The sequence below is a fragment of the Agrilus planipennis genome, unplaced genomic scaffold (genome assembly GCF_000699045.2).
Source record: "Agrilus planipennis isolate EAB-ADULT unplaced genomic scaffold, Apla_2.0 scaffold4, whole genome shotgun sequence".
NCBI lineage: Eukaryota > Metazoa > Arthropoda > Insecta > Coleoptera > Buprestidae > Agrilus > Agrilus planipennis.
Window position 1 is genome coordinate 1573646 of NW_020442463.1, and position 12795 is coordinate 1586440.

The 12795-nt window shown below is 32.6% G+C and overlaps 1 protein-coding gene across 1 annotated transcript in view; it reads right to left on the reverse strand.

The window, feature by feature from the left end:
- Nucleotides 1–12795, reverse strand: part of LOC108735981 — a 132295-nt gene that overhangs the window by 72119 nt on the left and 47381 nt on the right. Inside the window, exon 2 of the mRNA XM_018468224.2 lies at nt 12356–12426. The gene's annotated coding sequence lies outside the window, so the exon portion shown is untranslated. The remainder of the gene's footprint in view (nt 1–12355; nt 12427–12795) is intronic.

Sequence of the window (12795 nt, forward strand, 5' to 3'; positions counted from 1 at the left end):
AATTATAAATATTATCATTATATTATCAAGTAAAAACGAGATTTTCAGCTAATTTTTCATTTTTTCCTCGATAACCATTTAGTGAATTTGAATAGCCTTACACTAAAGTGATTCTCCAGAGTTCAAGTTACCTATTAGAAAAGTTTGAAATTTCTGTTAGCTTTTTGATCGGTTAATCTCCATAAAATGATGTGTAAAATTACAATTTTTTAACTTTTTAACGGTTTAGTGAATCGATTTGTAATTTTTACAGGAGTTTTAGAATTGAATGAGAAACGTTCTTCCAATTTTTTATTTGTCTCGTAGCATTTTGACATACCTCCCAAACATCCTATATAGGTATTTCAATCTTAACTAATATTATAAATGTGAATGTTAGTATGTTGGTTAGTTCGTTTATTACGATTTCACAGCTTTAGTACTCAACTGATCGTCATGAAATTTTGTATACACATTGTCAGGGGCACAGAAAAGGACATAGGGTACCTTTTTAAACTTTTATCCCTGTTCCGAGGGGTAGAAAAAATAGTTTTATGTGGTCGTCGATGATATTTGTCACGTGTGTGAATGAAACTAGCACATCATTGTATATATATCGTTTTATAAGCAGATAAATAATGATCATTTATTTAAAACAAACGCACGTTTTTAAACTGCCTGCTAATTAACATTAAAACAGATTTTAACTTTTTAAAAGATTGTTTACAATTATTACACTAATGAACGTTCATCAGAGACTTTGTTCGGGTGAAATTAGTTCTAATTGTTCAGGTATTGCTTTATCAAACTTAAAAAGTATATTACATCACTCCCAACAGTTTCCTCCTGCGAGAAGAAGCCCGGATTTGTGGAAGAACAAAAATTGGCTTTTACACCATGATAGCGTCCCTGCTCACACATCGTTGCTTCTGCGCGAATTTTAGGTCAAAAACAACACACTAATATTGCCGCAGCCACCATATTTCCCAGATATGGTCCCCTGTGACTTTTTTTTGTTCCCGAAACTGAAGATGTCCATGAAAGGACGACGCTACACTACGATTAAGAAAATAAAAATGGCATCGAAGGAGGAGCTGAACAAGATCACAAAAAATGATTTTTTGAAGTGATTGGAAGATTGGGAAAAACGTTGGCACAAATGTATAATGTCTGGTGGAGATTAGAGGAGGACAAAAAGATTTTCATGAATAAATAAATCATTTTCGAAAAAAAAAAAAAATAACGCCACAGTTTTTGCACAAACTTCGCTACAGCGCAATGGATGGCGCAGCTTTTGTGGCGTAACTCGAACGCATCATCTATGTATATGTATGTACGTTACTTAAAACGATTCATTTCAAGGAATGCCTGCACGTAGGTATTTTGAAACAGTTACCACCTGCTGTGATGTAATTATTATATACATAAAATGTACATGTGCTTCTATAAATAAAATTTAAATCTCCTACTTGTGATGATCTTAAGTAACCCGTACTAACTGTTTACTTCTCATGTACATCTGTATTTTCATTTTCATTAATCCTAATTAAGTTCACGAACTAATTGAAATCATTGGTAATAATTGCGAAACAACAAACAATTCTTGAATAGCTGTAATGCATACGTAATTTTAAAAACGTACGGGTTATCCGCTTAAAACTAACTTCGGCCAGTAGCAACTAAATTATACTAAAGATTAGTAACGTACAAGTATATGTACCTAGAATAGCGGAAGATTCCGAGTATGCATTAATAGAATGAGGTACTCATATTTTAAGATGTCACCATAAGACAGACACAATTCAACATAAAAAAAGTTGAAATAACAAATGCAAATAACAATGGCAAAAAGGAATATCATGACTTGTCCTTGTGGTTTTCTATATTAAAACCTGGTGGTATTAGATCAGGGGTACCTAAAGTTATGGGTAGCGAGATTTTTTTTATTAAAAAAAAATATTTAAACGCTAATTTGTAACTGCCGTTTGTGATATTAATAAACGTATTATACAAAAAAAAAATTATTTATTCTATCTAGAAAAATATAACAGCATAGGTAGGTACGTATAGAACAAAAATTAGCTACCATGCTTTTTTAATTAGTTTGGTGTTTTAAAAAAAATATTAAAAATGTAGTACGAAATCACTGCCCCAAGAAAAATATTCAAGGTTAAATTTTATAAAAAAAACGTTATATATATTGCCTTTTCTAGGCCTCATTAGAGGCCAAAATGAATGATAATAAATTTTTCCAAAAAATTATCTTAATTTTTTACATACATGAATGGTTTAGGCCAGGGGTCGGCAACCGCATGCGGCTCTTTGGATGTGAAGCTGCGGCTCTTTATTTCCATACGTAAATGTTTACTTTATCAAAAAAAAAAACATTTAAAAATCGTTCTGAATCGATTAACGAGGATTAGGAACCGATTCTATCTCTCAGCCACTTGTACTCGCTTTTCACCGCACCCCAATAGTCTTCCAGATTGCTACAGTGAGGTGAAGAAGTTGGCATGTAGTGCTGACTATCTTCCGATCGACATATTCGTGCGAGCAAGCGTTCTCTTGCATGAATATAATTAAAAGTAAAGTAAGAAGCCAACTAACAAATGAAATTGAAATTAAAAACAACAAGTTATGAGCCAAATTTATCCAAACATTCTAAAACCATGCAAAACCATTGAATTTGTTTGCTCAAATGTTATTGTTCTTGTTTATTTTGTTGTAAAAAACATTACTTATATATGAATAATTGATATTTTTTCTCATGAATAAATAGATATTTTTCATTATGAATAAATAGATTGTTTTTTTTATCAAAAAACTTTATTTATGCGAGTACTATTTATTTTTGGCAAGAAAAAATTTTGTAGCTCTTTAAAAGCTTTGAAATTTTCTAAATTGTAATTTTTGATTCTTCCGATTCAAAAAGTTGCCGACCCTTGGTTTAGGCAAAAATTTGCTTCGAAGTTTTAGCCTCTTCGTGTAGTTATGCATAGAATATGTGCTTGCTGTATGTATAACAGTATCGAATTGTAAATTTTTACCTAAATTATTAGTTGCACGTAAGAAATTTTTTTTTTTTTTTTTTTANGTTGAACAATCGAGTAGCACTTGAAGTTGTATTTGCGGAGCCGAGAATCTTCGAAGCTGTTGTTGTTGATGAGGTTTTTTGCTAACGGATTTGGATGAGTTAAAAGTCTATTGTTGTATTTGACGATGTGTTTTTTGATTTCTAAGTCAACTGTGGGTAGTCCGAGGTCCTTGTATATAATTTCATTGCTGATATACCAGGGAGCATTGAGTAACAGGCGAAGAGTCTTTGATTGAAACCTTTCAAAGATGTTGATATTGGATTTCGAGGCTGTGCACCAGAGTTGTATTCCGTACATCCATATTGGTTTTATCACTGAGCGGTAGACTTGAATTTTGTTTTCCAGGGTTAGTTCTGATTTCTTGCCCACTAACCAGTACATTTTTCGTAACACAAGGCCAAGCTGTTTCCTTTTCGTCCATATGTGCTCTTTCCAAGTGAGGCGGCGGTCGAGGTGCATACCAAGGTATTTCACCTGGTCACTTTGAGGAATTTCAATCTCTCCGTAGGAAACGGGAGGGCATGTATCACGTCGTAGAGTAAAGGTTACGTGTACCGATTTGCTTTCATTGATCTTTATTCTCCATCTATCGTACCAGTCTTTGACACAGTTTAGATGCTCTTGGATTATTTTGGAGGCTTCTTCAGGTATCGCGTGTACAGCTATTAACGCGGTATCATCAGCGAAAGTAGCAGTGGTAACTCTGGAAGCAGTAGGGATATCTGCAGTATATAGTAGATACAGGGTTGGAGCCAGAACACTACCTTGTGGAACTCCTGCTTCAATTGGAGTTAGTTCGGAGAGATCATTTCGTACTTTGACTTGAAAATAGCGATCCGTCAGGTAGGACTTGAGCAGCAAGGCAAGCTTCCTAGGTACGTGTTTATTTATTTTGCTGATTAATCCTTTGAGCCAAACTTTATCGAAGGCTTGGGCAACGTCAAGAAAAACTGCAGAGCAGTACTTTTTGTCTTCGAATGCTTTCCGTATAACGGTAGTAATCCTGTTTACCTGTTCTATTGTTGAGTGGTGAGTTTGGAAGCCGAATTGATGGTTTGGAAGTATTGCGTTATCTGTGATTATGTTTTTTAATCTTTTCTGTATTGCCGATTCGGCTATTTTTGAGATTATTGGAAGCAGGCTGATTGGTCTATAAGATGAGGCCAAGTTTGGGTTTTTGCCTGGTTTGTTAATCAAGATGATATGAGCAATTTTCCACGTTTTGGGAAAATAGCAGAGGCGGAAGACTGCGTTAATAATTATTGCAAGGAAACGAATGGCCTTGCGTGGTAGTTCCTTGATTTGTCGCCCTCCGATACCATCGTGGCCGGGTGACTTTTTATTTTTTAGTCTACGAATGTAGTGGGAAATTTCCTGTACATTTACTTTAAAGGTTTCAGCGGTGTTATTTTCTGTTGGAGCAAGTGATTGTAGGAGGTCTTCTTCTCTGTCTTGATTGATAATTGAATCCAGAGGCTTAAAGGTGTCGTGCAGATGCTGTGCGAATAAATAAGCTTTTTCTTTATCTGATCTGGCCCAGTTACTATTGTTTTGTTTGATTGGAGGTATGTGTTGAATTGGACGCTTGATTTTTTTAGTGGCCTTCCATAAAGAATAATCGGTGTCGGATTTGTAGCTTAGGCTACTTAGATAGTTCGAAATATCTTTGTTCTTGTATTGTCTGAGTGTCGTTTTTAAATTTTTAATAGCAGTGTTTAATTTATGTTTATCGAGCGGGGACCGAGATTGTTGCCAGATTTTCCTTAATTTGCGTTTTTCCATGATTTTGTTGACGATTTCTTGAGGGAGCACTTGTTTGTTTGAAACACTATTGATAACTACGTAAGAAATTAAAGTGATTATTTGTTTGGAGAATTCCATTATTTTTTAATTTTTATAATGATATCTTTCCTTTATATTATGATCTTAATTGATCTTTGGGTCATAGAAAACGCCATATTTACAAAGCCGTTTTTTATGAAGTTTGACCTTGAATAATTTTTATGCAATAGTGATTTCGTGTTTGATTTTTAACATTTATTTCTGAACACTAAAATAAGTCGTTTAAAAACAAGTGGTAGAATATTTTTTTAGAGCATAAAAGCCTAATTTTAATGGACTAAGTCTTAGAATGTCATTTATCATTTACAAGTTTGCGACGAGTCCTTAAGGTAGCAAAACAAAATTATGATTTGAAAAAGTTGAGGAACGCTGTAATAGAATAATATTTATAGCATCACGAAGTAAAGTTCGCTAGACACAAATACAATAAAACAGAATTTTATATGTAGTAATTTCTGAGAAATGACAAATCGGTTACAACATAATTACAAGGCACACATTTAATATGTTTCTAGAAAACAACAAATTTCATGGTAATGTTTTGCCCAGAACTACATTTTGGGACTTTAGCTTTTATTAATATACTTTTCTCAATTACACATCTTTTAAAAATTGCTTCCGTTAACAAATTTTTTTTGTAGATAATCGGGCTGTCGATCGTTAGTATTTTAGACCGGTTGGTAGCAATAAATCAAAGAAAAACAATAATTGTGAAAAACTTTAATAACTAATTACTTGTAAAAATTATCTTCAATTGTTCTGTGTATCCAATTTAATAAAAAATTCACAAATATCGCAACTTACGCAAGTATCTTAGGCGAAAATATCGGACCAGTGGCGTAACGTGAGTTTCTGCTACCCGGGACGAAGGCTTAATCTGTCGTCCTTCCTATTTTCACAATTATGTAAGACCTTTTATTTAAGTATTTATTTTAAGTAAATATTGGACCAAGCATAGCAAAAGGGTGGATTATCATTGTTCTGTACATAAAATTAAATTCATCTTATTATAAGTATATTGTTAGGTTTATGATATCTTCTCAAAATTATTTTCATTGTTAAGCACGTTTAGGATATTTTTGGACATCGACGGATGGTCCGACAATTATAAACATGAATATTAAGTATTATAAATTTCTACCCTCTGAGTCATCAACCTTATCATTAGAAAAATGCATAGACCACTCGGACGCGTTGCACCCCCGTATCTTTCCTAACAGCAGGGACCGCCTGTCGACCTTAAACCTATAAAATTGTCCGCACTTTAAAATTTAAATTATTCATATATCAGCTTTTGATTCACTAACATTCATTTTTATCAATATCATTGTTTTATATTATTCAATTCTTCGTTTATTTCATTACACTAGTTTATATTTCATGTATCATTCGGCTTATCGTAGTTGTACTAGTTCTTTTTTATTAAATTATTTTTAAGTGAAAAATCAGTCGTTTTACTCACGTCACATCGAACTATTCNACTAAGTCTTAGAATGTCATTTATCATTTACAAGTTTGCGACGAGTCCTTAAGGTAGCAAAACAAAATTATGATTTGAAAAAGTTGAGGAACGCTGTAATAGAATAATATTTATAGCATCACGAAGTAAAGTTCGCTAGACACAAATACAATAAAACAGAATTTTATATGTAGTAATTTCTGAGAAATGACAAATCGGTTACAACATAATTACAAGGCACACATTTAATATGTTTCTAGAAAACAACAAATTTCATGGTAATGTTTTGCCCAGAACTACATTTTGGGACTTTAGCTTTTATTAATATACTTTTCTCAATTACACATCTTTTAAAAATTGCTTCCGTTAACAAATTTTTTTTGTAGATAATCGGGCTGTCGATCGTTAGTATTTTAGACCGGTTGGTAGCAATAAATCAAAGAAAAACAATAATTGTGAAAAACTTTAATAACTAATTACTTGTAAAAATTATCTTCAATTGTTCTGTGTATCCAATTTAATAAAAAATTCACAAATATCGCAACTTACGCAAGTATCTTAGGCGAAAATATCGGACCAGTGGCGTAACGTGAGTTTCTGCTACCCGGGACGAAGGCTTAATCTGTCGTCCTTCCTATTTTCACAATTATGTAAGACCTTTTATTTAAGTATTTATTTTAAGTAAATATTGGACCAAGCATAGCAAAAGGGTGGATTATCATTGTTCTGTACATAAAATTAAATTCATCTTATTATAAGTATATTGTTAGGTTTATGATATCTTTTCAAAACTATTTTCATTGTTAAGCACGTTTAGGATATTTTTGGACATCGACGGATGGTCCGACAATTATAAACATGAATATTAAGTATTATAAATTTCTACCCTCTGAGTCATCAACCTTATCATTAGAAAAATGCATAGACCACTCGGACGCGTTGCACCCCCGTATCTTTCCTAACAGCAGGGACCGCCTGTCGACCTTAAACCTATAAAATTGTCCGCACTTTAAAATTTAAATTATTCATATATCAGCTTTTGATTCACTAACATTCATTTTTATCAATATCATTGTTTTATATTATTCAATTCTTCGTCTATTTAATTACACTAGCTTATATTTCGTGTATCATTCGCCTTATCGTAGTTTTACTAGTTCTTTTTTATTAAATTATTTTTAAGTGAAAAATTAAGCGTTTTACTCACGTCATCGAACTATTCTAGTGTAGTACATTTACACTAGAAGTGCAAGCCAATTAAGTTTTGCACAATTTTACAATCACTTTGGTTCAAACCTGGTTGGTAAGCTCAGTCCGCAACTAGACAACGAATGATAGTGTCAACAAACAACATTTATTACACTTACTTTTTGCAAAATTACTGTCCATTTATCGATGAAAACAGTAGAAAATTCGTATTCTTTGTAATATTACTTTATATATACAACGTTGATTCAAGTTCGGCACAGTATTGATTGACCAATACTTTGTTTCCCAGTATTGGGCTTAGTTTCGCGAAACGTTAATGTGCTAAACCTAAACACCAGATTAACTGAACATTAATTTAGTATTGACAAACGTGTACTTGGCTGCCCAATAGTGTACCAAACTCGGCGAAACATTAATGTACCGAACCTTGACGTTTGAAGATTGGTCGAACATTGGTCCAATTATTGACAAATCAATGCTTAGTTTTACACTACTGGTCCAGGTTTTATCTTGTCGTCAATTTCGGTATTAAGTGTATACCATATTTATTTTTATTTCATATTTTCTTCTAAGTCGTAGTGTTATATAAATAGTTACAGCACCATTTTTATTGACTATCAACTTGGTGATCCTTCGACTTATTGATTATTGGTACGTACCCAGTGGGTTTTTCTCATCCAAAATAAACACTTATATATTTTAAATTTAGACTTTGAGGTGATAATGTTTATTATTAGTGTAAATTGAAAATATATGAGGTTACTTACAAATAGCTTTCTTTACATACTTATATATACATACATATATATTGGGTACTATTTATATCTGATTGAAATGGAAGTTTCACGATCAAACAATGGTGCAATCAGTATACCGTAAAAACGGCCAACTTCTCAGTACAAAATAATAAATAAATATTTTTCAAGAAATTCCCAAATTCGCTGTTTCTGAGTATTTCTGTTTAAACATAAAAACGAATGTTATAAATTCTTAAATAAATTCATATTGTTATTGTTATTAGATACTACTGATACTTCATCTCCAAATTATCTAACAACGATGAAATTTTCAAATTGCAAAATACATTGAAAACAACGATTCTATTACAAAAACGCTCCTATCATTGAGAAGTTAATAAATTTCAGCAGTTGCTCTGCATGTAGGGCCTCCGCGTGCGTGAAAGTCGAGTAACTCGTGTGCAAAAGAAATTGTTAGCCATTTTCTGTATGATATAACATTTGTAAATTCATCATCATATCATTATAAGGTCGTCAGTCCTGAGACTAGTTGGACACGCACTTCTATTCTTTCCTATCCTGAGCTAATCTTCGCATTTCCGTAAAACTAGAACAACCCACATCCTTAACTAACCTAGGTCTACCTCTACCCCTCCTAACTCCTGTTTCTGCCTCTAATATCTAATAATCTGATCTAGTTTTACCTCTACTACTCTTAACTCCTGTTTCTACTTCTAATATGTCTCTAACTAGACCTTCATGCATGAGAAGGTGTCCTACTAACCTATCTCGCCTATTTCTTATGGATTTCCATGGTCCTCTGTTCTCCTATTCTTTCTAATACCTCTTCATCTCTATCCAGCTATCATTCGTCTGTAATACCACATTTCGAACGTTTCTAACCTTTTCTTTTCCACCGCGCCCACCGTTCATGTTTCACATCCGTATAGCGCCGTGCTCTTTTTTTTTTTATGTTTTCGTGGAAGAGGGAAAATCTTCAGAAGACACCCAGCCGTCCATACGACTGGGTAGTGTCGGATGCGCCGTGCTCCAAACATACACCTTTAAGAATAATAAGAATAAAATTAAGCATATACGTACATTTGCAAAGTTACATAAATAATTTAGAATAGTCAGGAGTTCGAAGATCATCTGAGCCATAATAAAGATTTCGGTTCTTCAGATAGATTCTAATTATACCATCTGTACAAACGTTGTACGTTGCACGCCAAATTAATATTGTGCAACTAGTTAAATTGGATCGTGATTTCGATGAAGAATAAAAATTCGCTGTTTTATTTAAAACATTTACTGGAACTTCTATTCTAATCACTAAAAACTAAACTTCAACGTCTAAATTATAACTATCAAATTCGTCCAACAAGGAAAACTATTTTGGATGATTACTGGATGCAAAACTTACTTGTTTGAGAGATGAAATCTGAATGTCTGAATCTTAATGTACTAGGAACTCTAACTATGAACAGGTAAACTGGTGAATATTATTGTAGCGGGGGCGAATAACTAGAAATTGAATATAATATAATACAGAATATGGAAAGCCCTATCATTAAATATGAGCACAATCGTCATACAACATTTCTTTCCCGTTTATAAGGGTTCTATGAATACCCAGGTAAAATGTAAATTGGTCCTATTGTCACTAACTTAGACACTATTTAAAATTACAAATATGAATTTAAATTAAAAATATTTCANAATAATTATCTATATTTTTTACAATTATTTTAATTCGAAAACTTTTCCATTTAGTTAGATTTAGTATTGTTAATTACTTTCATTACATTTTAAATTTCTTTGTTCCTTTGTTAAATTCAACTTTATAACACTTCTTCAAACGTTTTAGGTCATAAATTCTTTTCTTTTATTATTTGGTTTTACAATATTTTGTGAATAATTTCATTGTCATACATACAAAATGTAATGATGAATTCAATAATTCCTGGTAGCATAAATGAGGTTTTTCTTTTACTAATACCTGGCTTATTGTTAGCTCATTCGTACCTGTTTTCAGAACTTTTCTGTATCTGGTTGAACTCAACACCCTCTCATCTATGAAGACATTCAAGAAATTCCTTCATTTATCCACCACCATGATATGTTTCATTTAGATTCCACCCCCTTTGTTAGTTGTTCTCTAGTTTTAAGTAAATTTAATATTGTTAGTGAGTATGTAAGAAACCTTCTCATTAAACACATCAATCAAATTCGCTACTAGTTTTATTTTAATAACATTCTAGTAGAACGGGAGTTCAGAACCGCAACTTCCGAGTGGTCTCCGGATAATTTTTTATCTCACGACTGCACACCAACACTTTTCCAAAGTTTAGCATTAATTTTCATGAGATAGATCCCGTATACCTACTCGACCTCTGTAGTATTTTCAATAGGTACCAATATAAATATCACCCGTATATGTTTTGCTTCATTTCTTTATCTGTAGTTACAATTTCATCTGAGGATAACAAAAAATATCTCATTCAATTCTCTAATAGAGGATAAACAGATTTCAGATCTGTTTTGCAACCATTTTTACATTTAGTGACATAATATTGTTATCGGACACCAGTGAACGGTATTCAATATCAACACCAATGCCAAACCTCTTTCACTTACTCCCGATATCGTACCTACTAGATCTCCACATAGTGGAGCCTTCTAGCTAAGCGCATACCTGAAGAAAATCTACGTACAAATACATATATAATACAAACATTATCCGATATCGTCGCGGGCAATATGAAACTGATAAACATTACAGACGCTTTCGATTTAAATTGGGGTAAGCTTAGCGGTTTAGCAAAAGATTATCCCTATGTTCGGTTCTCAACTGGCCACTGATATAGACTAAAGTTATAAACATACTGGTATGTATACAGGGTAAGTTAATTTTTTGAATTAATTTTACCCACTACAAATATTGTCACTCCCTTGTCGGGAATCGAACCCCAGCCCCTAGTTTTACGGACCTGTAGGTACTCTATCACTAAGTTACAAGGAGGTGACATCAGCGATACCGACGAACGTATCACATTAATTTAAGGTTATCTGTAGTGGGTAAAATTAATTCGAAAAATTAATGCGTTAATACATTGAATTAACGCTATTCAAATACAAAGTATACTTCGTTTACTTTCTGTAGCGATGTGACCTTCAGTTTGATCGGCGCAAAGTAGAAAATAATAGCACTAGGCCAGAAAAGAAAGGAGACAACTCTCGGCGAAACTCTTAACCGGTGAGGAGCGTATAATCCGTACAGTACTGCACGGAAAAATTGACCATTTTATACACTACAATTGCATTGATCAAATGTGCGGTTATTGGTACCATTTACTACTGAAAATATCAACTAGATGTTTATTTATATTTGAAGACATATTAAAGGCTTTAACGCTTGTTTTCTCGCACTACTATTCATGATTAAACAAAACTTTTGGCAGGTACTGTATGAAAAAGTATGTTTAATGAACAAGAGTCGAGAGTATAATGAGCTTTTTTCTCCCTACCTACGATTTTGCCAGCGCGCATCCAAGACATTGGAAGGGGCACATAGCTAGAGAAAGTATATAAAGTATATCTCGTTAATAATAATGATTATACGTTAGTTCGAATTAAATAAATTTAAATAATTTTCGAAAATAAAAACAAAGTTTATAATTCGTCATAACTCGTTTGTTGATATAACCTTTTTTACAGCATCGTGAATCACCCTGTATACGACGTTCTTTTTTGTAGTAATAGCGGATTTTTAAATTTCTTTTACAATTAAAAAGTACAATTGTAACGTAATTTTGTTTAAATTGTTACCATACAATTAAAGTATTAAAGGAATAATAATTCATTTCTTAGTATATTAGATCAACAATTAAATGGATATTTAAGGAATACTATGTCTGTTTTGGTCAGATCGTAACCAGTAGTAATTTAGATTTTCATTCCCAATGTAAAATGTACGTATTAACATTTATTATTCTCCAGGAACTCTTAATTGATACGCACGTAATTGTACTTACTCATTTTAATCGCCTTCTAAGTTTCTCATTCACGTTCTTTAATCACGATCTTTGCAGTCGTTTGTTGCTATCTGAAAAAAAAAGAACACATTTATTAATTTTCATACATATAGTCAATTATGTCTCTAAAAACTTTGATATCGAGAAGTGTTTTCACAAACGATGTCTAACCCGGATTTACTGTCAACTATACTGTCTATAAATTTTATTTAATTTTTTTAACCCTGATATAATACTAAATAAATAATAAATATCTATAACCAGTTTTATGAAACTTATTAGTTGACTAGCTTCTGCCTGCGACTTCGCTAATTACCTTGGGCTAACCCACGACTTCCTTTAATTAGAGGTGAAAATATTTTTAAATAATACGTACGTTAAGGAGCTATTTTAGGTACCTACATATGAATAACGTATTTATTTGGATAAGGATTAATATC